The sequence below is a fragment of the Canis aureus genome, chromosome 28, assembly GCF_053574225.1.
Source record: "Canis aureus isolate CA01 chromosome 28, VMU_Caureus_v.1.0, whole genome shotgun sequence".
Classification (NCBI taxonomy): Eukaryota; Metazoa; Chordata; class Mammalia; order Carnivora; family Canidae; genus Canis; species Canis aureus.
Window position 1 is genome coordinate 10,342,535 of NC_135638.1, and position 27,830 is coordinate 10,370,364.

General features: G+C 37.3%; 1 long non-coding RNA gene across 1 annotated transcript; it reads left to right on the forward strand.

Moving 5' to 3' along the window:
* The first annotated feature begins 553 nt into the window (after positions 1 to 553).
* LOC144300178 (uncharacterized) lies at positions 554 to 10,092 on the forward strand. The gene is made up of 3 exons (XR_013366772.1): positions 554 to 673; positions 9,322 to 9,367; positions 10,016 to 10,092. It is a non-coding gene; the product is annotated as an uncharacterized LOC144300178 (long non-coding RNA).
* Positions 10,093 to 27,830: the final 17,738 nt, after the last annotated feature.

The following is a 27,830-nucleotide window of genomic DNA, read 5'->3' on the forward strand; positions in this document are numbered from 1 at the left end:
GCATGGAGCCTGCTTCTCCCTCTGCCTATGTCTCTGCCTCTCTTTCTCTGTGTGTGACTATCAATAAATAAATAAAAATTTTTTTAAAAAGTTAAAAAAAAAGGATTAGTAGGAAGTGGCAATTCTTTAATGTGTAATTCCTAATTTTTATTTTATTTTTTTAAGATTTCTTTATTTGAGAGAGAGAGCAAGAATGCACGTAAGCAGGGGGATGGGACAGAGGGGGAGGGAGAAACAGACTCCCCACTGAGCAGGGAGTCTGATTCAGAACTCAGTCCCAGGACCTTGGGATCATTGATGCTTAACCCACTGAGCCACCAAGGTGCCCTTAATGTGTATTTCCTAATTTTAAAGATATATTTAATGACTTTTTGTATTTTTGTGTCCTATGAATGACATGGTCTTGTGTTTTATCCTTTCTTATATGAATTGTTGACCTTCAGTTTTGTTTCCTAGAGCTTTTTTCCCCAATTATATGAATTAAAAACTAATAAACCCATATGCTGCGACTTGTCCTTTAATAGTTATCAGTGATTTCCATTTTTTTCTTTTTAGGTAGGCTCCACACCCAACATGGAGCCCAGCACAAGGCTTGAACTCATCACCATAAGATCAAGACCTGAGTGACATCAGGAGTCTGTTACTTAACTGACTAAGCCACGCAAGTGTCCTAGTAATTTTCATTTTTTTATCTTGTTTTATTGCATTGGCTAGAATTGCACATTGCCCATGTAGAGGCTAGAACTTGGGTATAATATTGACTAAGTGAGGACAGATACCTGTAGGTTTTTGATAGATATTCTTTGTCAAGATTCACTTTGATTCCAACTTGAATGAGTTTTTATTGTGAACAAATATATTTTCTCAGTTTTTTTCTGTATAAAATGAGATGTTCATAGAATTTTTCTTTAAATGGTGAACTTTTTTCTATTTTAAATGTTTCTTGCAATATCGAGAAGTAACCTACATGGTCTTGATACATTTTGTGTGATTTCATTTTTTAAAAATTTCATTATGTCCTTCTTCATGCCTGTTCCAGAGATGGCTAACTTTCCACTAAAATTTCTCTCTTTTTTTTTTTCCATAGTGAGGAAATTTCACTGGAAGAGACTTTTTCTAGCTCCTTATGTATCTCACTAAGGTCGTGGGACTAGTTCTTGTTAGTGGAATTTGAACAAAAATGGTAGAAGTCACCTATGAATCAAGCTGGTTAAGAGGATCTACTTTTTTTTTTTTTAATATATATATATACTTTCTTTTTTCTTTCATGTAGGTCAGAAATAGGCAAAATATGACCTAGGGCCAAATCTGGTCTTTGGCCTGTTTTCATAGTTTGTGAGTTAAGAATTTTTGAAATATTTTCAAGAATTATTTTATAAAAATAGTATGCATCAGACACCATATGTAGGCTGCAAAGATATTTACTATTTGGCCTTTTACAGAAATCTTTTAGTGTAGATGAAAAACCTCATGCCCTGGGGAATGTGTGACCTCTGAGACAGAGTAATTCTTGTTCTCTAAATCAACGAATGGAGGAAAACCTTCTGTACTCAGCTGTTAAATAAATGAGAAATAAACTTTCATTTTGTTTAGTCACTGACATTTGAAGTTTATTAGCAGTGAGCATTACCTAAATAATAAACTAATCATTGCTAATATTGCTAATTTATCTATTTTTTTATATTTATCAACTATGGCAGAGGTTTGTCTGTTTTATTAACATTTTTAAGAAATATCTTCTGTGTGTGATTACTACACCCTATCATTCTTTGTTTTCTATTTTATTACTTCATACTGCCTTCAGTATTTCTTTCCTTTTATTTGGACTTAGTCTTTTGTTCTTTATCTGATTTCTTAAATCACTATGTAAATCATAATTCTTAATATTTGTTACATTTCAATATACACATTCAAGTCTATAAATCATCTATGTATTAATTTAACCGGATTTTACAAGTAGTTCTAATTATTTAACAATTCTTGGGGATCCCTGGGTGCTCTGCGGTTTAGTGCCTGCCTTCAGACCAGGGCGTGATCCTGGAGTCCCCAGATCCCAACCCACGTCGGGCTCCCTGCATGGGGCCTGCTTCTCCCTCTGCCTGTGTCTCTGCCTCCCTCTCTCTCTCTCATGAATAAATAAAAATCTTTTAAAAAGAACAATTCTTATTAAGCTTTTTTAACATATGAGTTAATCACATTTATTTTATTTTATTTTTTTGATGTATGAGCTTTGGAGGCCCACTTTTGACGTTACTTTCTAGTTGTACTATATTGTGTTATGAGAAAGTAGTGTTTTTAGTATTTTTGGTTGAGATTTGTTTTGTGGCCTAAGCCCTGATCAGCAGCTTTTTAAATGTTTTATGACTGCTTTCCAAGCATGCATATATCCTGATTTTTTGTTGTAGATTTATATATATATTTCCTAAGTCAGCCTCACAAAGTATATTATTCATCTTTATTAATTTTCTGTCTACATGATTTATCAATTACTTGTTTGTAGTGTAGGTTTGTTTAAATCTTTCATTTATTGTAAATTGTCTAAATTCTGGTTATAATTCTGTCACTTAGAGATATTTTGAGTTTATGGTAGGTTATTCTGAATTATATTTTTTGATGCATTGCTTCTTTCACCACACTTAATGACCTTATTTATCTCTAATATTTTTTTGCCTTGAAAACAATTTTTCATGATATTAATATAACTATCTAGCTTTACTTCACTTAGTACTTCTTTTACATATCTTTGTCATCTCATTACTGGCAATAATTTCTGTGTAATTATGTTTTACTACTGTTTTCTATAAAAAGAATTTAGCTGAGTATTTTTCCTCATCAGTTCTTTGTTTGTTTGTTTTTTAAAGATCTTATTTATTTATTCATGAGAGACACAGAGGGAGAGGCAGAGACACAGGCAGAGGGAGAAGCAGGCTCCTCACAGAGCGCTCAATGTCGGACTCGATCCTGGAACTCCAGGATCACGCCCTGAGCCGAAGGCAGATGTTCAGCCACCCAGGCGTCCCAAATCTTGGGTGTTTCAAAGAATGAAATCATCCACTATATTTATTTATTTTGCTTTTTCTTTCAGAAGAATCAAGTTTACGTGATAAAGTATTTTAAATATGATATCCAGCGACCTATGAATTTAATTTTTGTGTGTGTGTTCATTTTGTGCACATTTCTTTTAACAATGTCCTTTGAGTTTTCATTAACTATTAGAAATAATTTTTTTAAAGCTTTTATTTATTTATTCCTGAGAGACACACAGAGAGAGGCAGAGGCACAGGCAGAGGAAGAAGCAGGTTCCATGTGGGGAGCCTGTGGTGGATCCCAGGATTCCAGGATCATGACCTGAGCCAAGCCCAAGGCAGACACTCAACCACCAAGCCATCCAGGAGTCCCATTGTTTTTCTTTTTAATCTCTGTCACTAAGAACATACAAATCTGAAATGATTCTGTTAAATGGATGTTAATGTTATTGATTTAATATACAGTTAGGTTTATTTTGTTTGCTTTAGTTAATTGCCAGTTTTAGTAATTGTTTTATTTGATTAGAACCGTGTCTCTTCTCACTCGCCTTTCATTCAGTTTGAATCAATGGTATTAGCTTTTTAAGTGTTGTTTACTCATAGGTTTGATTCAGATTTATTATTTGATTTATCAGCTTATTATATTCTTTGATGTCCACCTTTGAGATAATTGATGCACTTGTTTCTTCTTTCTCTCTCTATACCTATTTCCCCATTTTTTTGTTATTTTATTTCCACATTGTTCAATCCTATGGCATTCATTTAACCCCTATATTATTTATGTTTCTGTTTTTATAAATTTATTTTTTAATTTGTGTTCAATTAGCCAACATATAGAGTAACACCCAGTGCTCATCCCGTCAGTGCCCACCTCAGTGCCTGTCCCCCAGACACCCCCACCCCCTGCCCACCTACCCTTCCACCACCCCTAGTTCGTTTCCCAGAATTAGGAGTCCTTCATGTTCTGTCTCCCTTTCTGATATTTCCTACTTATTTTTTGTCCTTTCCCCTTTATTCCCTTTCACGATTGTTATATATTCCCCAAATGAATGAGACCATATAATGTTTGTCCTTCTCCGATTGACTCATTTCACTCAGCATAATACCCTCCAGTTCCATCCACGTTGAAGCAAATGGTGGGTATTTGTCGTTTCTAATGGCTGAGGAATATTCCATTGTATACATAAACCACATCTTCTTTATTTATGTTTCTTAAAGATACTTTTTATGTATAACAAATTGCCCTCAAAACTTAATCTAAGATTATCATTTATTACATCACATAGTTTGTGAGGGCAAGAAGTCTACTAGTGCGTAGCTGAGTGGTTCAAGCTTAGGTTCTTTCATGAAATAGCAGTTAAGCTGTTGGCTGCAGAGTGGTCATCTGACAGCTTAACTGCCACTGGAGGATACATTTCTAAGATGATTCACTCACATGGCTGTTGGCAGGAAGCTTCAATTCCTTGCTAGTGACTGGGTCTCAGTTCTTTATCATATGAGCTTTTCTTCAGTGTTATTTGAGTAACCTCATTACATGGCAGGTGGGTTCTCTCTGAGTGAGTGCTCCAAGACAGAACAAGAGGAAGCTGCAGTGCCTTCAAAGTCTTGATCTTGGAGTCACATAGCATTACTTCTGCATTTTGTAATATTTGTTAGAAGCAAGTCACAATGTCTAGTTCACACTGAGGGGAGGAGGCATTAGGCTGTACCTCTTGAATGGGGCCATATCAGAGAATTTGTAGACTTTTTGAAAACAAACAAAAAAAAATCCACTGTTAATCTCTTGGCCACAAAGTATTCTTCTTATATTCAAGATACACTTTCTTCTCCCAGAACCTTTAACTGTTTCCTACCATTAAAATATCACCTTAAATTTAAGAATCTTGTTGCTTAAATCAGCCCTAGCTAGGTACATGTGAGGCTCCTTGTTATAGTTCCTTTAGTATAACTCCTTCAGTACAGTTTCTCTAGATCTGAAAGAGACAAGTTATCTTCACCTTATCTACCAAATAATATGATGGTAGGACAGGCATCAGGGTAATGTCTCAAATTCTGGGGTGCCTGGGTGGCTCAGGGTCCTGGGATGGAGCCCTGCCTCAGGCTCCATGCTCAGTGGGGAGTCTGCTTAAGATTCTCTCTCCCTCTTCTTCTGCCCCTCCCCACCTCATTTTCTCTCTCTCCAAAATTAATTAATTAATTAAAAAAAGATAACCTTTCAAATTCCTGTTAAAAGAGGGAAGGTGATTGGTGATTCAAGGAGTCACTCATCTATAGGAATTATGAAAACTCAGCTGGGCAAACATTGGCAATTTCTAGATTAAGACTCAGTTCTGTTCCTGCCAGGAATAATATCCATGGCTCTTGGCTAAACCCTCTGGACTGCTGGTTTCACCCTATGAATCATTCTCCTTTTCCAAGAATGGTAACTCATGCTTGCAGTTGCATAGTTTCTCGGCCATCTTCATGTCAGAATTCTGTGTCTAAAGAACTCTTTTCATTATGTATTATCATTGTACTTTTTATTCTAAGTGGGAAGTGTTAATGAAAAATGTAATTCCATTAAAAACTTGGTGGGTTTCCTGTGAATCTCACTCCATTAGATAAGAGCCATGCCCACAGATCTCTTCAGGATAAACACCCTCTCTTGTCTCTTAACCTGAGGGATAAAGCTCTTAAGCTTCTTAGAAATGCTATTGTTGGGAGACATGTCCCAGTGAGGCATATCCTTATGCTCTTTAGAGTGCCTTTGTCTGACTGAATGGTATTCTTAAGCACCACTTTAGAGCTTTCTGCAGTCTTGAGGAATAATTTTAATAAAAGTTGAAGCCATGTTCTGCTTCATCTTTAGACCAAGTGTTCCTGGTAGTGCCCTGGATTTCACTTTTACTTGGAAGGCATTTCTTAATTTTAGCATTATTTGTGATCTGATGAGGCTGGGATTCTTCAAACTAGCAAATCCTCACTCCTTTTGATTTACTAGTTCTTCTTCTTCTTCTTCTTCTTCTTCTTTCTTCTTCTTCTTCTTCTTCTTCTTCTTCTTCTTCTTCTTCTTCTTCTTCTTCTTCTTCTTCTTTCTCTTCTTCATCTTTGTCTTCTTCTTCTTTGTCTTCGTATTCATCGTCTTTGTTTTCTTCATCTTGTTTGTCTTCTTCGTCTTCATCTTTGTCTTCTTCATCTTTGCCTTCTTCTTCTTCTTCGTCATCTTTATCCTCTCTCATACTATTATAAGCATCAAGACTAAAACAGGTTTAACATTATGCTTAAACCTCTGCTATATCACCCAGTTCATTAGGTATGTTTTCTCATTTCTATAGAGCTACAGGTCACATTAATGCTAAACTTTCTGTCACTATATAACAAAGATTCTCTTTCTTGGGTTTCCAATAACATGTTCCTCATTTCCCTTTAAGGTCTCATTAAAAGCCTCTCTACTGTATAGACTTCCACCCACAGTCTGTTCAAGGGACTTTATGGTTTCACTAACAAACTTTGCAAAGTCCTTGCAGATCTTCCCACTGCCAGGTTCCAAAGGCACACTCACATTTTCACTTGTTTCCTGTGAGAATACATCCACTCACAGCTATGAAAGTCTGTATTTGCTGTCTCTTGCTATGTAAAGAATTGCCTCAAAATGTGGTAACTTCAAACAATGAAAACTTTTTCTCAGTGTTCAAAGTCCAGGAGTGGAATTAACTCAGTGATTCTGGCTTCAAGTTTCTCACAAGATTATGTAAATTCAACATATTGGCCAAGGCTGACGTCATCTGAAGTTCTGATAGGAGTTGGAGCTTCCTCTGCTAAGATGGCTCACTCACATAGCTTTTGGCAGAAGGCTTAGTTCCTTATTCTTTCCATAGAGCTACCTGAGTACTGTTATGATGTGACAGTGGATATTCCCCAGAGTGAGTGAGTCCTGAGAGACAGAGAAAGAAAGAGAGAGAGAAAGCCATGCTATTTATTTATTTATTTTAAAGGTTTATGTATTTATTTTAGGGGGCATAGGGCAGAGGGAGAGGAAGAAAGAGTCTTATGCAGACTCTATACTTAACACAGAGCCTGATGCAGGGCTTGATATCAACCCTGAGACAATGACCTCAGCCGAAACCAAGAGTCAGAGGGTAAACCAACTGCACCACCCACTCACGCCAAAACCCATACTTTTAAAAAATGACCTAGTCTCAAAAATGATACACTATCACTTCTACTTTTTTGTTTTTTACACTTGTAAGAAGTCTCTAAATTCAGCCCTCACTCAACAAGAGGGGAGTTAGGCTAGACCTCTTGAAGGGAAACACATAAAGTAATTTTGAACATATTTTAAAACCACCCAATTCCAAACTTTGTTTTGATCTTAGATCTGTATAGTTCAATAAATTCACACCTCACCACCAGTTTTTTTTTCCGAAGTTGCACTATGATTTATTGGTTGAATGATTTTTTTTTGTACTAAATTCTTCCAGAAGAAGGCAAATTGTCTTGTTACTGAGAATAGGCTGGGCTAGATAAAAACTTGTGCTTACACTCTTTGCCTTGAGTACCTTATACATATTGTTTGACTACACTTTGGAGTTCGATGTGTTTATGTGCAGAAGATTATAACAATCTAATTTTCTGTCCTTTATAAGAAAAGTGGGTTTTTTGTTTTTTTTTTTGTTTCTTTTGTTTCCCCCAGAGACCTAGAACATTATTTTCTTTATATTTAAAGTCTAATAATTTTATCAGTCTAATAATTTTATAATGTGTTAATCAATACACATTAACATTATTGTCATTTTACTCAGTATACAGTATCTGGTTGCGGTATATACACACAGGGCTTTTTTATTCCTAGAAATTTTCTTGAATCTTAAATTATGATTTTAAATACTTATGTGTAATCATTTTAGTTTCTTCTTCAGGAAAAAATACACATATATTTTATATTTATATATATTCTATATATTTATATTTAATTTATATATATACATCTATATATATAAAATTGTTATGACTTGAAATGTGTCCTTCCTCCCTCTCCCCATAAAGATATGTTGAAGTCCTAATCCCCAATACCTTAAATATGACCCTATGTGGAAACAGGGTCATAGCATATGTAATTTTTTAAGTTATGATGTTATAACTCTACTCTTACTAGAGTAGGTTGGGTCCCTACTCCAATATGACTGGTGTTCCTTCTAAGAAGATGACCATGTGAAGATCAAGACAGGAAGCCATGTGGCAATGAAGATAGAGGTTGGGGGTATATATCTACAAGCTAAGGAGCACCAAAGATTGCATGCAAACCACCAGAAGCTAGGAAGAGGCAAGGAAAGCCTCCCCTAAAGGTTTTAGAGGAAGCATGGCCCTGATGACACTTTAATTTTGGACTGCTACCTTCCAAAACCAACAGACAATAAATTTCTGTTGTTTTAAGCCACTCAACTTGTAGTACTTAGTACTGTCACCCCAATAAACTAATAGCAATCGTCTTTGCCTGACTTTCATTTGTATCATGTTGTCTCTGATTCTTTTTATTATTTCTGTTTCAGTTTTTTTAAAGGAGTCTTTCTGTTGCTGTGTGAAGAGCAGTTTCTTTAGTATAGGATGTTTTCTTATGTGCTCAGACTCCCCCTGATTTTTAGAGTCCATCTTGTTTCAGTAGGACCATAGTATTATCTGCTTCCTTCCTTCCCTTTCATTTACTATCAAGTGCTACTTCTAAACGCACTGCCTCTGCCTTCCAAAGTGGGTCTCTTTCTCTACCCCAGATGCACTTTCCCGAACTCCTCATTATAATTCTCCTTTTCCAGTGTTTGACCCACAAGACATGGGACCTGCTTTTAGAAGTTTCTTTTCAGCATAGAGCTCTTTTCCTTGGGAGATTTATTCTGACTGGTCCTGCGTTCCAACTCTGCCAAGACTCCTCCCCCCCACACTCACATTTTTGTGCATTTCCTGCTGGGCTCCCCAAACATCTCTGGTCTAGTGTTTGGGTATTGTCCCCCTTTTAGTGGGGGACTGATCAGAATTTTGTGGGACTTTTCCTTTTAGTAACACTGTGAGTGGTGGTTATAAATGCTTTTAATTAGAAATCTATTTATGTGGAAAGCTATAATTTGGAATCTGTATTATGTAGAAAACCGAAGTGAAGCTAAAACAGTAGGTCTTCTAACTTAAAGGATCAGTATACTCATTTGTTTGGAGTATACATGATAACTGTCTTGGTTTCTTGAAAATAGGGATCATTGATGTTATGACACTTCTTTAATTTCATGAAGTCAATATGGCCTCCACTTCTGTTTTTTTTAATTCACAGGTTTTGAAAGTCATAGTGGAATTTATGTTACTTGCATAAGATTCAGGTAGGTATGCATCAAAATAAGGACTCATATTTGACAGAGGCCAAGATCCTGAACTTTTCCAAGCCCCACTTCCCTTACTTATAGAAAGTTTTTAATATTGGCTATTTTGCATTATTGCTTTTAGTTCTATATTTGATAATTTACATGAGCATAATGTTTTTAGCATGGAGGCTTATATATTAAAGGTATTCAAAAGTTGATAGAAGTTATTATTCAAAATAACATTAATAGTACAGAAAATTATATGCATAGGCTAGTTTGGCTTATTAGCCATTTTGGCATTATGAAATTGGTTTAAACCACAAAATTCCTTTGAAGTCTTGGAATATATCCACCTGTCAAAGGAAACCGAGAAGGTGATTAGAAAGCATTGGTTAGAAAAAGATACTTGCAAATTCATTTTCTCACATGCTGATACATTTCGTTTTGGCAAGCTTGATTTTTATAAAGCCTTGGACTAAAATGAAAAAAATTGAATTGGAAGCTTTGTATCACCCACTTCAGGGAATATTACAACAGCTTCTACTATGGACTCAAGTGCATTTAAAGGAAATATGTTCCCAGGTGCATTGTTTATATTCTACTCAGAAAATAAAATTATTTTTTTCCCACATCGAGTCTAAGGACCTCATTTAATTCATTTTCCAGGAATTCAAAGCTCATAAAGAGAACTGATGGTGTATGGTGCAGAAGACTGAACATTTTTATTCTGCAGTAAACAGAGGCAAGTCTAGTTGCTACCCAGTTTTTATATTTATTTATTTATTTAACAAATTTTTTTATTGGAGTTCAATTTGCCAACATATAGCATAACACCCAGTGCTCGTCCCGCCAAGTGCCCCCTCATTGCCCATCACCCAGTCACCCCAACCCCCACCCACCTCCCCTTCCACTACCCCTTGTTCGTTTCCCAGAATTAGGTGTTTCTCATGTTCTGTCTCCCCACTGATATTTTCACTCATTTTCTCTCCTTTCCCTTTATTCCCTTTCACTAATTTTTATATTCCCCAAATGAATGAGACCATACAATGTTTGTCCTTTTCCAGTTGACTTATTTCACTCAGCATAATACCCTCCAGGTCCCTCCACGTTGAAGCAAATAGTGCCTACCCAGTTTTTATGTGAATATTTTGGTGTTCTCATATTTGCTTCCACCATAATTTAGGGAAGTGGTTCCCCAACCTGGCTGGCCAGTAGAACTACCTAAAGAACTGTTTAAACGTACATATTCTTGAGTATTTGCCCTATCTAATAAAACATCATCTATCTCTTACAAATCTCCTCAAGTGATTGATGAAATCGTAATTAGAGATGATTCAGATTAGTCTATACTTCTTTGTATTTGAATTAAAATAACCAAAGTAGGTTGTGTTGTTAGGGATAACAAAAGTAGGTTGTGTTGTTAGGGATGTTAGAAGAACAGCATAGACCACTGCTTTTCAATGTGCGGCCCATGGACCAGTAGCATCAGCCTCACCCAGGATCTTGTTAGAAATGCAGATTTATGCCTTTGCTCAGATATGGTGTATAATTTTAACATTTGCATATGCCTTTTAACACAATCCCTAAGTGGTTGGTATGCACATCAAAGTTCTAAAAACACTGACAAGAACTTTTATAGAAAGGGTTTTGACCTTTTTATCCAAAAATTGAACATAAAAATTTCACTTACGAACCAGAGTGAAGATGCAAAATCAAAAGGGAAAATATTTGTTGGTTGTCCTATACATAGCGAAGTTTATTGCTTGGTCTTACTAGTTCATTGTTTAGTCTGAAGCTAGAATTGAATTCGCCCACTCCCACTCATTATTTCTATGTTGTTTATAAAGATTTATAGTTAGGAAACTGGAGGTCTTAGTTTGAATTGCATTTTATTCTTATCTTACTGATGCGAAATTTGTAATAAAGGCAGCATCAATTGCAGCAAAGTGAAAACTAAAAGCAAAACACTTATCATACCCTTTCTGAGAAAAAAAAAACATTTTGCAATGTGGTACACTTTATTTGGTGAATAATTTAATTTACGAGTTTCTGCCAGGCTTTCCCAACTAGCTCCACTAATCATCTCTGCCACATTGCGGGGGGGTGGGGGGAGAGGAGGAGAAAATTTTGTTCTTGTCACAACTGTATGTTAGAATGACTTCAATTTTTTTCATTCTTCAAATTGCAATTCCTCGAGGGCAACTTGTATTTCCTGCTTTTTGTAGCTCCCAATGTCCTCATCTGCTCCATCCCTCATTCTTAACAAAGTTCTTAATGGGGTGATGAGTAATTAGGGTGATCACATATCCTGATTTAACTGGGGCAATTCTAGAATAAATCTGCTGTCCCACAGTAATTATATATAGCAGCCACTTTCTCTTTCAAAAATGTCCTGGTCAGAACTATGCGTTGTATGGTCTCCTCTCAGTAATGAAGATGAAACTGAGCTATTAATTTTGTAAGGAGATCCTTTTCTTTAGAGGAACCTCAACAGCTGTTGCAAGGTGAGACTACTATTTGCCGGGCATCCCTCCAGGTTACCCTACCCCCCCCCCCCCCATTGCTTCCTCCTTTCTTTGTTGTAGCTGCCTTTGATCAATGTGAAAAAGCCAATGTTCAAAGGATCAAGAATGACTTGCCAAACTTGTTTGGCAATACTGTATACTAGAAATAACCCACTGTCTACTGTAGCCATTTCATTTTATTTGAATTTCTTATTATGATTCGATATTTTTAAAGTTGATTGTATTATACACACTGTGGGTTTTTTTCCAGCTTTATTGAGGCATAATTGAAAAATAAGATTGTCAGGTATTTAAAGTGTGCAATGTGATGATTTGATACACATATACAGTGTGAAATGATCCCCCCACTGAGTTAATTAACACATCCATCACCTCATATATTTAATTTTTGCTGTTGTCGAGAACATTGAAGTTCTACTCTCAGCAAATTTCAATTATGCAATACAGTGTTACCAATTATAGTCCCTATGTTATAAATTACATCATCAGACCTTATTCATTTTTTTTAAGAGGTGAGGAGGGGCAGAGGGAGAGGGAGAGAGAGAATCTGAAGCAGGATCTATGGCCAGCATGGAGCCCCAAGGCAGGGCTTGATCTCACAATCCTGAGATCATGACCTGAGCTGAACTCAAGAGTCAGATACTTAATCTACCGAGCCACCCAAGTACCCCAGATCTTACTCATCTTATAGCTAAGTTTGTATCCTTTTACCAGCCTATCCCTATTTTCCCTACCACCAGCCCCTAGCAACCATTTTTTTATTACCTGTTTCTATGATTTTGACTTATTATTATTATCTTTTAGATTCCATGTATAAGCAATACCTTGCAGTCTTTGTCATTCTCTCTCTAGCTTATTTCACTTAGCATAATGCCCTTGGGGTTCATCCACATTGTCACAAATGACAGGATTTTTGAAAGCTAAATATTCCATTGTATATTTATACCACAATCTTTATCCATTCACCATTGGTGGACACATAGGTTGTTTCCATTATCTTGGCCATTGTGAAAAATGCAGCAATGAACATGGGAATACAGATATATCATCAGGAAATGGATTTTGTTTCCTTTGGATAAATGCCCAGAATGGAATTGCTGGCTCACATTTCACATGGTAGTTCTATTTTTAATTTCTTGAGGAACCTCTATACTATTTCCCATTGTGGCTATACCAGTTTACATTCCCACTAACAATAGATGAGAGTTTCCTTTTCTCCACATCTTCACCAGTATTTGTTATTTCTTATCTTTTGGGTAATAGCCATCCTAACAAATATGAAGAGATATCTCATTTGTGGTTTTGATTCACATTTCTCTGATGACTAGTGATGTTGATCACTTTTTCACATACCTGTTGGCCATTCCTATCTCCTCTTTGGAAAAATGTTTATTTAGATCCTTTGTCCATTTTTAAATTGGGTTACTTGTACTTTATTTTTTTTGGGGGGGGTTACTTGTACTTGTACTTGTACTTTTTATGAGTTCTTTGGTATTTTGGAAGGCACTAACCCCTATCAGATATGTAATTGGCAAATATTTTCTTCCACTCCATGATTTGCCCTTTCTTTTTGTTGATGGTCTCCTTTGCTGAGTAGGAGCTTTTTAGTTTGATGTAGTCCCACTTGTCTTAGTTTTTGTTGCCTGTGCTTTGGAGTCCTACCCAAAAAAATCATTCTCAAGACCAACGTCAAGGGCATTGTGTTTTCTCCTCTGTGTTTTCTGCTAAGAGTTTTATGGTTTCAGGTCTTATGTTCAAGTCTTTAATCCATTGAGTTGATTTTAGTGTATGGTGTAAGACAGGGGTCCAGTTCCATTCTTTTACATGTGTATATCTAGTTTTTCCAGCACCATTTGTTGAAGAGACAAATGGTCTTTCTCTCAGTGTATATTCTTAGCTCTTTTGTTGAAAATTAATTCGTGTATGGGTTTATTTCTAGGCTCTCTTTTCTGTTCCACCAATTTATGTTTCTATTTTTATGCTGATACCAGAGAATTTTGGTTGCTACAGTATTATAATATTTGTGCTTTTTGTCTTTTAGGGCAATATTTTTCTCCATGCTTTTTGATGGCTCCTCCTTCATCCTTTTCTTCATGCCTCCTCCATCCACAATTCATCCCCCTTTGAAGCAACTGATGTTAATAATTAATAACATAGTAGGTACCCTTCTCTATTTTCCTTCATGATCATAAAACAAATATATATGTATACATACATAGAGCATATATTGAGTATTCTTTGTCATTACTTTTTTCTCTCACCATAACCTTGTAGAAATCCATTTCCATAATTATTTCAATAGCTGCCTTTCCAGGATGTAGATATATTATAATTTGCCTAGTCATTGCTTTGAGATGATAATAAAGTTGTTTCTAGTTTTTCTTATTTGCCAATACGTACATTAGTATAGTAAATGTTCCTTGATATATTTCCTTATATACTGATGGCTTTATTTTTATGTGAAGTAAGATTGATGGGTCAAAGTTGTGTATGTGTGTGTGTGCTTAATTTTAATAGATATTTCTTTCCAAAATAATTGTAAGAGTTCCTTTTGTTGTTGCCTTTAACTCATTTGGTGCTCTCCGACCAAAATTGGACCTTGGTTGCTGGAAAGGCCCTATGAGACCAGGCTGCTACATTCTACCACAGTCTTTTAGTATAAATAAGACACCTTTTCAATATTGAAGAGAGAGTGATACAATTTGAGTTTTTCATTAAATTAATTGCTTTTATGAAAAGAACAGAATTACTTAAAATCTGAGTTACCACAGCAAACCTGGGGCATATGATTGCTGTATAATTTTGACACATAAATTATGAAAGCTGTGCATTGTGAACTGTGTACTAAACGGGTATGATATTAAGAAGTTAGAATTATGGTGAGAACACTCACTGATATTTATAATTTATACTTACTAGTTTGTTCAGGATCAAGTAAGGATAAGTTCTAAAGATAATTTTGAGTGAAGTACAATGTAAATGATTTGGTGACTTTTTCCTAAAGGACAATTTTGCTTTCTTCTGATTTCATCCTCAAACTCACATTGCCATGGTGACATCAATATAGGCTCTGCCTAGGCCCAGTGGCATGGATTTCCATTTACAGAGGCTGATCTAGGAATTACTGTCTCTAAATGTCTAATCTGTCAGAAACAGAACAAAGAAGAGCCTCCCCCGGCCCCAATAAAAGGCACTATTCTTCAAGGATACCAAACAGTTACTTGGTGGCAAGTTGAGTAGATTAGGTCCTTTCTATCTAATTCTGAGTGTGATTTGCCTTTCCGGCCTTCAAGAGCCTCTGCCAGCACCACTATCTGGGACTTATGGAATGCTTGGTCCACAGACATGGATCTCACATATCATGATATCTGACCAGGGGCCCCAGTACACAGTGAAGAAGGCAAGCAAGCAGGCCAGGACTATGGGATCCTTTGGTTGTATTAAGGCATAATATTCAGAAGCAGCTGGCCTCATAGAGTGCTGGTATGGCCTTCAAAAGGCAAACCTGAAGAAAGGATGGAATGCCATCCTTTAGGATATACATACAGAAAATATACATAAAACCCGACCAGACCTTTATATGGTGCTCTGTCTCCAGTAGGAAAGATGCAAGGGTCCAAAAGACAAGAGGTAGAAACAGGAGTGAGCCATGTACAGTCATTCCCAATGATAATTGGGGAATTTATGCTTCCTATCCCCATTAGTCTTCACTCTACAGGATTTGGGGTCCTCTTTCCTCCGGGATCACACTACTGCCAGGGAACACAGCAAAGGCTCTAATGAACATCAAGCTATGGCTGCTGACATGGCACATTAGGCTCCTGTTGCCCAGGGGTCAAAGGAGAGAAGGGGAGGCACCATTCTGAAAGGAATGATTGAACCTCATCAGTAGAATGAGGTAGGCAGCTTTTACATAAATGAGAATACATGTGGAATCTAGGTGATTCACAGACCATTCAGATGCCTCAGGGATGTAGGTTTGGGTCATACCATCAGGAAAGTCACCAAGACCTGCTAGTATAACAATTGTGGATGAGAGGAATTTAGAATAAATGGTGTAAGAGAATGGAAAAAGTATCAGTTGTGGCTCTGGGATCAGCTACTCCAATGGTGGCTGTCAATTATCCTACTAAATTGCCTTTCAAATTTTCCTCTCAAGAGGAAAGATCCATAGGGATCATGGAAGAACTGTGCAGGCCAGGGTAGACTGTTCTATGTATGCAAATGTGCCACCCAAATTGTCTATGACTCCACCACTACTTTGGCATGGAGGCCATACTTCTCACAGACTACTCTCCCCCACAGCTGAACTGGCAGGAAAACAAGGCAGGTCCCTTCTTGTGGGGTTCCTCTCTTGGCTCAATGACTCTTCACTGGCTTGACCAAATCTTTCTTAGATCCGAGTCTGAGACTCATCATATTGATCTCTCCTTCCTCCTCTTTCCATCCTAGGGCTCAGACTTGCATCTCAATCTTATGTCTCTGCCCTCCTTCTCTCTCCCTGCTTCCTCCTTTTTTCCCTGTTAATTTTCTTGATGTGTCTCTTGCATATCTCACCCTGTCTTGGTGTCTGCTTCTCCAGGAACCCTAATTAATCTGAATATTTATTAAATATGTTGAGATTATTTGAACTCATAGAGGAAAGCTTTTATCTGGAAAATGATGCAGGAAAATTTTTTTCCTTTGTAGCTTTGTTATAACAGATAATGAGATCTCCTTTTTGCAATTAGGAAGCATATGCTCTAGAGTAATATTTCTACATGCTCTAAGGGAAATTAAAGACTAAAGAGTTCCTGAGATTAAATATATTTGGAAAATACTACATATTCCCTTTTTGTTACTCTAGATACTTATGATGTGCATTAGTGTGTTAATATCTCAGTGACATTCTTTAGTAAAGAAACTTTATTTTACCTAGCAATTCCTCAAATCATTGGCAATGACCCTCATCCCCCTTTTTAGGAGGGCATCTCTAATCCACTAAGAAAAAGCACAATTTGGAATTTATAACTCTGATGATATCCATTAAGCCTAGAGATCATATTGAGGTACAGATTCAAAGCTCAAGTTTGACCTTATGTCCCAAACCTCAATTCATCCCATCTCTTTATAGACCTTATCCTTTAATGATCTTTATTCTTCTACTTTATCTTCTCCCTTTCTATTGGTTCTTTCTCATCAACATGATTAAGTCCCTTTAATTTTGGGAAGAAAGTCCCATATCCCTAGGATCCCCTTTCACTAAAACCCATAAATCAAACCCTTTGAAGATAAAGTCAGTGTTCACTAGACTTACTTTCTCATTTCCATAGTTCTGGTCACTCCACTGATTTTACTCTATCACATGCTATGTCCATCTTCCTCTCTTCCTTGTTATGATGCTATTGGCAGCATTTATGTGTCCTGGAGACAGATGAACCTCAGTCCACATACTGATTCCACAATTTTTTACCTGTTGACCTTGGTCAAGTTGGCCCACTTTACCTACTTGTAACATGGGAAATACTTGCTTTAGAGGCATGTTTTGAGAATTTAATAAAATGACATAGAAGAAAGCACATAACACATTACTTAATACTTTTATTGCTTCTTATTGTTTCCTTTTTTTTGGCAGGGGTGGGGTGGGGGTGGGCCTTTATCCCTTGGCACAATACTTAGCAAAATTGTCTGCTTTGCAATACTATCTTTCTTTTCAAATCCCTTCTTGGTTATCTTTTCTTCTTATCTTTATATTACTTCCGGGTGAATTCATCTATTTCATGGTTTCCTTTACCACATATATTCTCATTAACCATAGATACTTATCACTAAGCTAGATCAATCTCTTTAATCAGACTCAGCTGGCAAATTCTACAGATAATGTAGAGATCAACATCTTCAAATCTGAATACTCTTTCATCACATTTGACCCATTTTTATATTTCTTTATCTAGTGACTAGTATCACTATCTGCCCAATCACACAAACCAGAAACCTGAGTCATTCTATACTTTATCTTCATTGGAATTTTTGTGTAACATGTTACTAACTCATCAGTTCTACCTTGTAAATAATTCTCAAATCAATCCTTACTTTGTAGTAATTTAGCTCTCACTTGTCTCTTAACTGATCTTTCCTCTAACCCCATGCCTTTGTAATCACTCTTCCATATTATAATCAGAATAGTTGTTTTAAAATACTGGGGCATCTGGGTGGCTCAGTGCTTGAGTGTCTGCCTTTGGCTCTGGTCATGATCCCGGGGTCCTGGGATGGAGTCCCATATCAGGCTCCCCACAGGGAGCCTGTTTTTCCCTCTGTCTATGTCTGCCTCTTTGTGTCTCTCATGGATAAATAAATAAAATCTTTAAAAAAATTACAAATCCCAGGGCATCTGGGTGGCTCAGTCCTTTAAGTGTCTGCCTTTGGCTCAGGTCATGATCCTGGGTCCCTTCTCAGTGGGGAGCCTGCTTCTCCCTCTCCCTCTGCCTTCCCCTCACTCACTCGTGTGCACACACATGCTCTCACTCTCTCTCTCTCTCAAATAAATAAATAAAATCTTTTAAAAATTTAAAAATATAGATCCCATTGTGCAACTGTTTATATAAAGGGTTGGTTTCAAACTACTTAGCGTGATCTACAAGGCCTTCATTGACCTTGTCTTTGCTTACTTCTTGAGCCCCATCTTATAAACCTTTCCACCTCTAGTCTTGCACAATCATGCTAAACAACTGATAAATATAGACACCCCAAATTTTTTCTGTAATTTTTTTGATATGTGCCATATATGTCTATGATAACGCATCTACTTATTCTTTTTTTAATTAAAATTTTTAAAAAGATTTTATTTATTTATCCATGAGAGAGAGAGAGAGAGAGAGAGAGAGAGGCAGCAACATAGGCAGAGGGAGAAGCAGGCTCTCCACAGGGAGCCCAATGTGGGACTGTATCCCAGGGCTCCAGGATCCTGCCTGAGCCAAAGGCATATGCTCATCTGCTGAGCTACCCAGGCATCCCAGTGTCTACTTATTCTTTAAGTACATGCATAAATCTTAACCCTTTTTGAAGCCCTTATCAAAAATCCAGGTAAAATTGATCAGTCCTTCCTTTTGCTATCACCCTAATGTAAACTTACCTCTATTACTGCCATAATAAATATTTGGAGGAATAGCAACATTCTTGTAATAAATTAAAAATATCTTAAGATGACTATTTTGAGTGGTGACACACATTTGGATGCACACATTCTGATATGCTTGTTAAAAAATCCATTTCATTACTTTACATTCACAGTGTAAACACAACAAGTCTGTTATGGGACCTGAATTTGGAAAATTAACTATTGCTACTTAGAGATTAATGTTATTTATGGGAATATATTTTCTGTCATTAAATCAAGGAGCTGAACTCTGCAGTATTTCTGTGTTTAAGCTGTATATTTAATAATGTAATGGGTGGTTGCCCATTCTCAAAAAATAGCATTCTCAGAAGAATATGATAACATCCTGCTAATTCTAGTTTATGACTTTTTATAATATGCTATTTGGTAAAATGATGATAGGATGATCAATGATTTGTTAAATATTTTCTACAATTGCCTAGTCAAAAGACTTGAGAGCTTTAAGTTTTAAAATCTGTCTCTTAAATTATTTCCTAGTTTTCAGTGAAGCAAATAAAGAAAAGAAAAAGGCAACAAGTATTTTACCTGTCAGAAATGTAAATCTCATCAGCTCAGCTGGAACTATAAAATGCATTTTATCCTTCTTAGGCAGAAATACGCACAAGAGAATGACTTGACATACTGAAAAATAATGGGCACTTGGTTTTTAATCTGGAAATCTTTGATGCTTAATAACATCTGGTAAATATAACCCAATGAATGAATGAATGAATGAATAAGAGGCCAAATAACTTTGCATATTTTCTATGTGTTTAAATCAGATTTATTCTTGAACATTATATTAATTTTTAATAAAGTATTGAACTGCTATGGCACACACTTTTTTCTTTCTTGGTCGATTAACCTTTTTTTTTTTTTAATGTGCCCATATTAAGGGACATGCAGAGGATACATAAAAGAATGAGCAAAAATGGGGATCCCAGGGTGGCTCAGCGGTTTAGCACCTGCCTTTGGCCCGGGGCCTGATCCTGGAGTCCCAGGATCGAGTCCCACGTCGGTCTCCCTCCATGGAGCCTGCTTCTCCCTCTGCCTGTTTCTGCCTCTCTCTCTCTCTCTCTCTCTCTGTGTGTGCGTGTGTGTCTCTCATGAAAAAATAAAATCTTTAAAAAAAAAAGAATGGGCAAAAGAAGTTCTCTGTGTTTCAGAAGTTCACAATCTAGCATGGGCAACAGAAGCATATACAAATAATTTAAAAATGTGATAAGAGCTCCAAAATAAATATGTAGAAGGAATGGTAAGAAGCTAATGTTTAGTGCCAGGCAAGTGGAGAAAGGGGATGGACTCTTTTTTGTTGTTGTTTTTTGAAGATTTTATTTATTTATTCATGAGAGACACACAGAGCAGGGAGCCCGATGCTGGACTCAGTCCTAGGTCTGTATCTTCTAGATATGGCTTTTTTTTTTTTTTTCCTTCCCCAGGTTTGAGAAGTTTTCAGCTATTATATCTTCAAGTAAATTTTCTGTCCCCTTTTCTCTCTCTTCTCCTTCTGGGATCTTTATAAAGCAAATGTTATTATGCTTGATGATGTCACTGAGTTCCCTAAGTCTGTCTTCATTTTGTATTAGTTTTTTTTTCCTCTTACCTGTTTAGCTTGATTGCTTTTCGTTACTCTGTCCTTCAGGTCATATATGCATTCATCTGCTTCCTTGACTATACTAGTTTGTTTTTAACTTCAGTTACTGAGTTCTTCATTTCTGACTGGTTCCTTTTTACATTTTCTCTTTCCTTGTTATGGGTCTCACTGAGGGTCTCCACTCTGCTCAAGTTCAGTGAGTATCTTTATGACCATTACTTTAAATGTCTGTCAGGCATCTTACTTATCTCTGTTTCATTCAGCTTTCTTGATATGTTTTTGTCCTGGTATTTCACTTGAGACATATTCCTCTGTCTTCTCATTTTGTCCCTCTCCATCTGTTTCTATGTGTTAGGAAAGTCAGCCATGTCTCTTGCTCTTGAAAATGTCTCTTATGTGTATTGTGTGTGCCTTACCATTGTGATTGAGCCACCTTTTTTCTTCAGTCCAGTTGTCTGCAATGGTTCTTTTAGCCTGTTGTGGACAGTATTAGGTCCCTATGTTGTTAATAGGCCAGTCTGGGGCTACCTTGGGGTTGAGTTTAGTCAGACCAGGCATTTTCCAGGGATGTAGTAGCACCAAACTGCAAGGTCCTTTCCCTTTGTAGTCTCCCAAGAAATGTTAGTTGTTGGGCAGAGCCTGCAGTTAGACCAGATATCTGCTCAGCCCACTGCCGGGCTGCAGTCAGACTGGTGTGTATGGTTATCTCCCCCTCTCCTTGGGTAAGAGTCACTTTGGAGTGGTGCTGGCCTCTGCTTGGACACTGCCAGGCTTGCGGCACCACTTTGGATGGGCTCTGGCCAAGGGCACATTGGAGGGGGCAGATCTGCAGGATGACACAGGGGCAGGGAATGCAATGTTAGCAAGGTTTGGTAGGGTGTGCTGTGAGAAGAGACCTAAATCTAAAGCCTAGCTGGAGGGGGTGTGTCTGTAGGAGAACATGGGGGCAGGATGTGCAGTTAGCAAGTTAGGTGAAAAGTGTTGGTACTATGCTGGTTCTAGCAACTGTGTGTCTAGGCTAAGGGGATGGGGACAGAAATTGTGCCTGCCAACTTTGTTGTTCCTGGAGAAGTCTCCTAAAGATCCCTGCCCCTCCACCACATCCCCTGAGACAAGTAAATAAATCTCCTTCCTGTATACCTCAGGCATTTTTCAAACTCCTACTTCTATGCTGTATCTCCTTGGGGCTGTTTGTTGTGCTACTTAAGGATGGGACTCAGTTTCCTATCACCCTCCGCTCTCCCAGAGCCATGCCTGCTGATTTGTAAAGTTCCAGGTGTTAAGCTCCACTAACTGTAAGAACTAGTGAAATTAGGCTCCTCTGGTTTTCAAAGCCGAATGTTATGGGGGTTCCTCTTCCCAGTGTGGGTCCCCCGTGGCTGGGGTAGCAGGTGTCAGGGTCTGGTCCTCTCCCCTCTCAACACACACAGCAGCATCCCTCCCTCCTGCAGACAGTCCAGCAGGTCAGTTTGGCTCCCAGCTGTGGAGCCTATCCTATCCTCTTTGATGTGGCCTCTTCTCAAGATTTATCTGTGGGGAGTTATCATCATAGAAGGAATGAAAGTCACCAGCAGATGGGGCACATCATATGATACACTGCATTTTACTTGTCCTTTAAAATTTTAGCTCCGTGAAGCAGTTTACTGTTATGTTTCTAGCACCAGAACAGAGTCTGACATCACAAGTGGGTTTTTAATTGTTACCTTACTTATCTTCTTGGAGCTCCATGAAAGCTGGTAATTTGTCCTTCACCTTGCTCAGTTGCTATTTCTTCAGTTGTTGTCATGTGGCTTCCATGAACTTGGCTACCATCTCCTCAGTGCCACCTGCAGTCTCTGCCCATCAGCCACTCCATGGATGTCACCATTATCTTCCTGGCCTTCACCACTTTTTGCCACTGCCCTAAGCAAAACTGTAGTTGTTGGAAGACTGAAGCACCCAGAGCTTTGACTATATGTCTGTCAGTAAATGGCTAGTTGCTGCTGAAGAACTGACCAGATGTGGCACATAGAAGCAGAGTAGAGAGGACATGATGGTGACAGAGGGTGAAGGGTCAGTTCTACCTTTTTTCCCTATTGTTCAGACTTAGTGGCAGAGGGAACTGACAAACATAAACATATAACTCACAGTGCTTGCTCCGCCATAAGAAATAAGGTCCATTGTCCTTGACCCAGGAGTCTTCTGTCTCCTGTCAGTAACAATAAAATAGTATCAAGCTAACTTATCAGAGTAAAACTTGAGACCTTTCACAGTTCTTGACAAGGGTGACTCATTCTGATATTCCCTCCAAATAAGCTTTCTAATAAATTAGGGTTTTATCAACTGTAATTAGCATTTTTCACTCTCAAAATGTGTTTTGAAGGCAGGATATTTGAAAATGCAAAGTCTTTGACCTCCTAACAGTTGAAATTAAGAAATAGTATCAAATTTACTGTGAGTTTATTAACAACTTGATGTACGTAGATAAGCACTTGAGCTAGTGAAGCAGATAACAATGACTTATTAATATTCAAAAACTCTAGGCTAATATAGTGATATAAATTATTCTGTCTCTTTTCTCCCCTTCTGCAGTCATCCAAGATATAGTCGATGATTCTAAGTCTATTTAGTGATTTAAAGGAAAGATTTATTTCACCCTTGTAGGGCATTGTTCTCCCCAGTGAATTGTTCAATTTTTTCTTTATTCATTCCAGAATGTCTTCTATAACTCTATTCTAAATACATTTGCTTTTATATTATTTAAGATGAAAATAAGTATTTAATTTATTGAAGCATATATCAATTCTATGTAGGCCTGTTGGCAAAAATTGCTTTTTAAAAATTGATTTTTATTGGTAAGAAAATAACCATGAGAGTCAAGGGTTTGGAGATAAAAGATACTTTATTCATGATGACATACAATCTTTCTTGTTATCATTTTATTGTTTTGTTTTTGGTTTCTGGAATAAAATATAATCTAAATCTTAAGGATATTAATTAGTAATTAGCAAAATCAATAACATTAATTAGTAAAATCAATAAAATAGGGATATTTTTCAGACTTCAAAGAACCTATGGATAGAAACAAAATCAAATGATTAATATATATAATAACACACATTCATATACGGTTTACCATTTGCCATTTTGCCAGACACTGATGAGGAAATTAAGATGCAAAAAGGTCAAGTAACTTGTTCAGTGTCACACAGCTTGGAAATGGACAGAAAAGTTCTGATGCTAGGGTCCATGTTCTTATCTACCTCACTGTGTTGTCTCTTAAATTTCATTTTGTTTCCACAAAGAATCCAGAAACATGGAAATCCTAGCTGTTTCTACCTTTCCTTCACCCCACCTTACATTATATTATTATTATTAACCACAATCTACTTCCCCTTCTTCAAAAAACTGTGCATTTTCAGTTGCATGGTGTCATAATTGAACATAAAACTACAGAGGGTATATTCACACAGACTTTAATAAAGATAAGGGATATGTTGTAGGAGGAGAAAGATAACACAGATAAATATCAGAGAGGTGTGAAACACCTAGATACAGTTCATAGGGCTCTTTCTTCCTTATTTTAAAAATTTTATTTATTTATTCATGAGAGACACACAAAGAAAGGCAGAGACATACTCAGAGAGAGAAGCAGACATCCTTGCAGGAAGCCCAATGTGGGACTCGATCCCCGGACTCCAAGATCATTCCTTGAGCTGAAGGCAGATGCTCAACCCCTAAGCCACCCAGGTACCCCCGCAGGGCTCTTTCTTTACACAAGATGTTCTTCATCTTCAGATCATGCCACCAAGAAAGTGCAAGACACCTTGGTTTCAGGGAAACCAAGGCACAAGTATACTGTGGGGTCTTTTACAAACTACTAGTCATGTAGTTAAAGCCATGGGTCTTGTGACTAAAACCAGACTGCATAACTGCTTATACCAGGTGCAAACTATTAATATATCTTTTTAAAAATAATATATGAAAATGTTGTATGGTTTCCATTGATATGTATTCGAATTCACTATCTTTTTACTGTCCTGCCTCATCTGCTGTTAATCCTATCCAGTATATTTTTTATCTTTCAAATTGTATTTTTTCAATTATAGAAGTTTGACTTGGATATTTTAAAATATCTCCCATGTCAGGGTGCCTGGGTGGCTCAGTGGTTGAGAGTCTGCCTTTGGCTCAGGGTGTGATCCTGGGGTCCTGGGATCGAGTACTGCATCAGGTTCCTTGAAGGGAGCCTGCTTCTCCCTCTGCCTATGTCTCTGCCTCTCTCTCTGTGTCTCTCATGAATAAATAAATAAATAAAAAACTTTAAAAAAGTCTCCCATGTCTATACTTGACACATTCAAATTTCTTCAAGCTTCTTGAATTAAGGAATACAATACAATAACTTATGATGTCCTTGTCTGCAGATTCTATTACCTGTGTCATTTTTGGTTCAGTTTTCTTTGGTTCATTTTTCTCCTCATTTCTCTTCTATAGTTTATAGTCTGATGATTGTTTCAATGCCAGAAAATAGTTTGGTTTTTTGAGTCTTGTTTTAAGCTTTGCTAGGTGGTACCAAAGCAGCATTGAGTTTAAGGCTAATTCTTTCCCATTATTGAACAAGGTCTTTTTTTTTTGATACTGTAACCAGCATCACTGCGACTGTTAGGTATTGACACTATTCCTGGCACTATGAGATTTCCAGGCACTTTCCCTTTGTGGGTGGTTCTTCTTTAAACTCAGGTAGTTCCCTCATAGGCAAGTGCTAATCAGCACTCAACTCAGTGCTCAGAGAAGAACCTTTGATGGTCTCTGATCTCTGGAGTTCTCTCTCTACAGCTCTTGCTTGTTCTGTACACTGCTCTGTAAACAATAGCCATCTTGGCTTTCCTGAACTCCTAACTCTATGTCTTCAATTTAAGTAGACTAACTTGGGGTTTTGCCCTGGATTCCAACTCACTGCCACCACCTAGAAACTGTCTCCAGGCAGTAGGCTGAGGCAATTGTAGGACTTATTTCATTTGTTTTCTGTGTCTTGGGCATTACTGCCCTTCATTTAGCCATGTCCAATGACTGGAAAGCTCTTTTTTCTTGTATTTTGTCAGATTTTTAGTTCCAATCCCTGTTAACTCAATCTTGAGTAGAAGCAAAAGTCTATTCATTTTCTTTTCTTTTTTTAAAAAAGATTTTGTTTATTGGATAGAGAGAAGAGCATGATCAGGAGGAGGGACAGAAGGAGAGGGACAAGTAGACTTCCCGCTGAGCAGGGAGCCCAATGTGGGGCTCGATTCCAGGACCTTGAGATCGTGATCTGAGCTGAAGTCAGATGTTTAACCACCGAATTGAACCATCCAGGCGCTCCAGAAGTCTACATTTCAACAACATGGACACACTTAGACAGATTGCCTTAAGGACTTTCAGATTTTAAACAGTATATTTTAATCACAAGCTGGTACAACTTATTCCTTTCTTGACCAAAGGTCATTACAATGGCTCCAGGCTTCCCTGGAGACAAGCATAGATGTATCATAGAGATCAAATGCAAGTTATCCTTATTCTCACACAGTTCCCTGGAAATGCCATTGTTGTAGACTTCTATGTATTATTCGGCTTTTTGCCATTGTCCCCTTTTCTTCCTGGCTAGCCTTCTCCACCTGTCCCAAGCCAAATTGAACTTGTCCTACCACTATACCTCATTCACTATTGAATCCTTACATTACTGAGCTGTATTATAATTATGTGTGTATATATCTATCTCTCTAAAGACCATAGGATCCTTGCAGGCAAAGACTATGTCTCTATAGCATCAGTGCCTGATATTCTTGGTGCTTCATAATAATACATTGAAAGAAATAATGAATAGAATGAATGAATATTTGATAAATAATTTGACATAATTTTGACAAATAATTTAGCATAGAGATATTTGGAAATTAATATTAAAACTGTTACATAGTATTTTTAAGTTGTTAATACAGTTATGTTGAAATATCTGTATTGTATGGAAGGATAATTTTCATTTCATTTAGTTTTTTACTTTCTTATCAAATTATTTGATAGTTTCAAGAAACCTGGCCTAAAATAACCCTTACGAGTACTTTCTATTTCACAGACTCGACTGGCTGTATCTTCTCTGATGATTACTTCATTTAAGATTCTTGTATACAAAGTGGACAGATTAGATTTTACTATTATGGTGTTTGTGGTTTTGACAGACCATACATCTCAGAGGTGAAAAGCAGGATTTTATTTTATAACTGAACTTATTTTTTGTTGTCCTTGAGTCCATATTTCTTTTTTTTTTTAATTTTTATTTATTTATGATAGTCACAGAGAGAGAGAGAGGGGCAGAGACACAGGCAGAGGGAGAAGCAGGCTCCATGCACCGGGAGCCCGACGTGGGATTCGATCCCGGGTCTGCAGGATCGTGCCCTGGGCCAAAGGCAGGCGCCAAACCGCTGCGCCACCCAGGGATCCCGAGTCCATATTTCTTAACAGCAGAAAACAATGTTTTGTGCAACGATTCCTGTTATTAATCCACTAAAAATAAATACTTCACATATCATTTTGCTTCACAGGTAGACCCTACTCCTCAATGAGGGCCTCACAGACCACTATATTTGAATTACTTGCCACACTGGAACCTTCCAAGAAGTTACAAGACATTTCACTTTGTTGTTCCCTAACACTGCCTAAAACTGTCATTCAGGAATCCTGGGAGGTAACCAAAATGAGTTGAACATCATTTAATTGAGCTATCCTGAAGCCTTCCCAGTTGTGAGGTCTCTGCAATAAACTTGGGTTTTTCAGGAGTGAGGATTCAGACTGGTTCATCTCCTTTTTGGCTACTCTTGATTTAAGGTTGCAGCTGGAATTCTTTCCTGACAGATTTATTTCAGGTTATCAAACATTTATATCCTTAGCTCTTCTACTTCTTAGGCATAGAAAGGGAAGCCCTTTTTCTAGAAACCGAATTGGAAAAAGTCCTTCTTATTTTATTTTTGCTGGGGGCTATAGCTTGAATTCTGCTTTGAATTGCTTTTTAGTATCCTTCCATTAGGTAGGGATCTACATGCAACAGGTGTTCAATAAATGCTTATTGGAAACAAAAAAGCCTCATTGCTCAATTTAAATTACATATAAAACATAAAAGTGACAATTCTACTGGCATATGAGAAAGAGGAACTTTAATATTTCATAGCTATCCAAACTTTTGTAAGGACTCAACTTTTGTTGATTATGTAGTGAAACAAG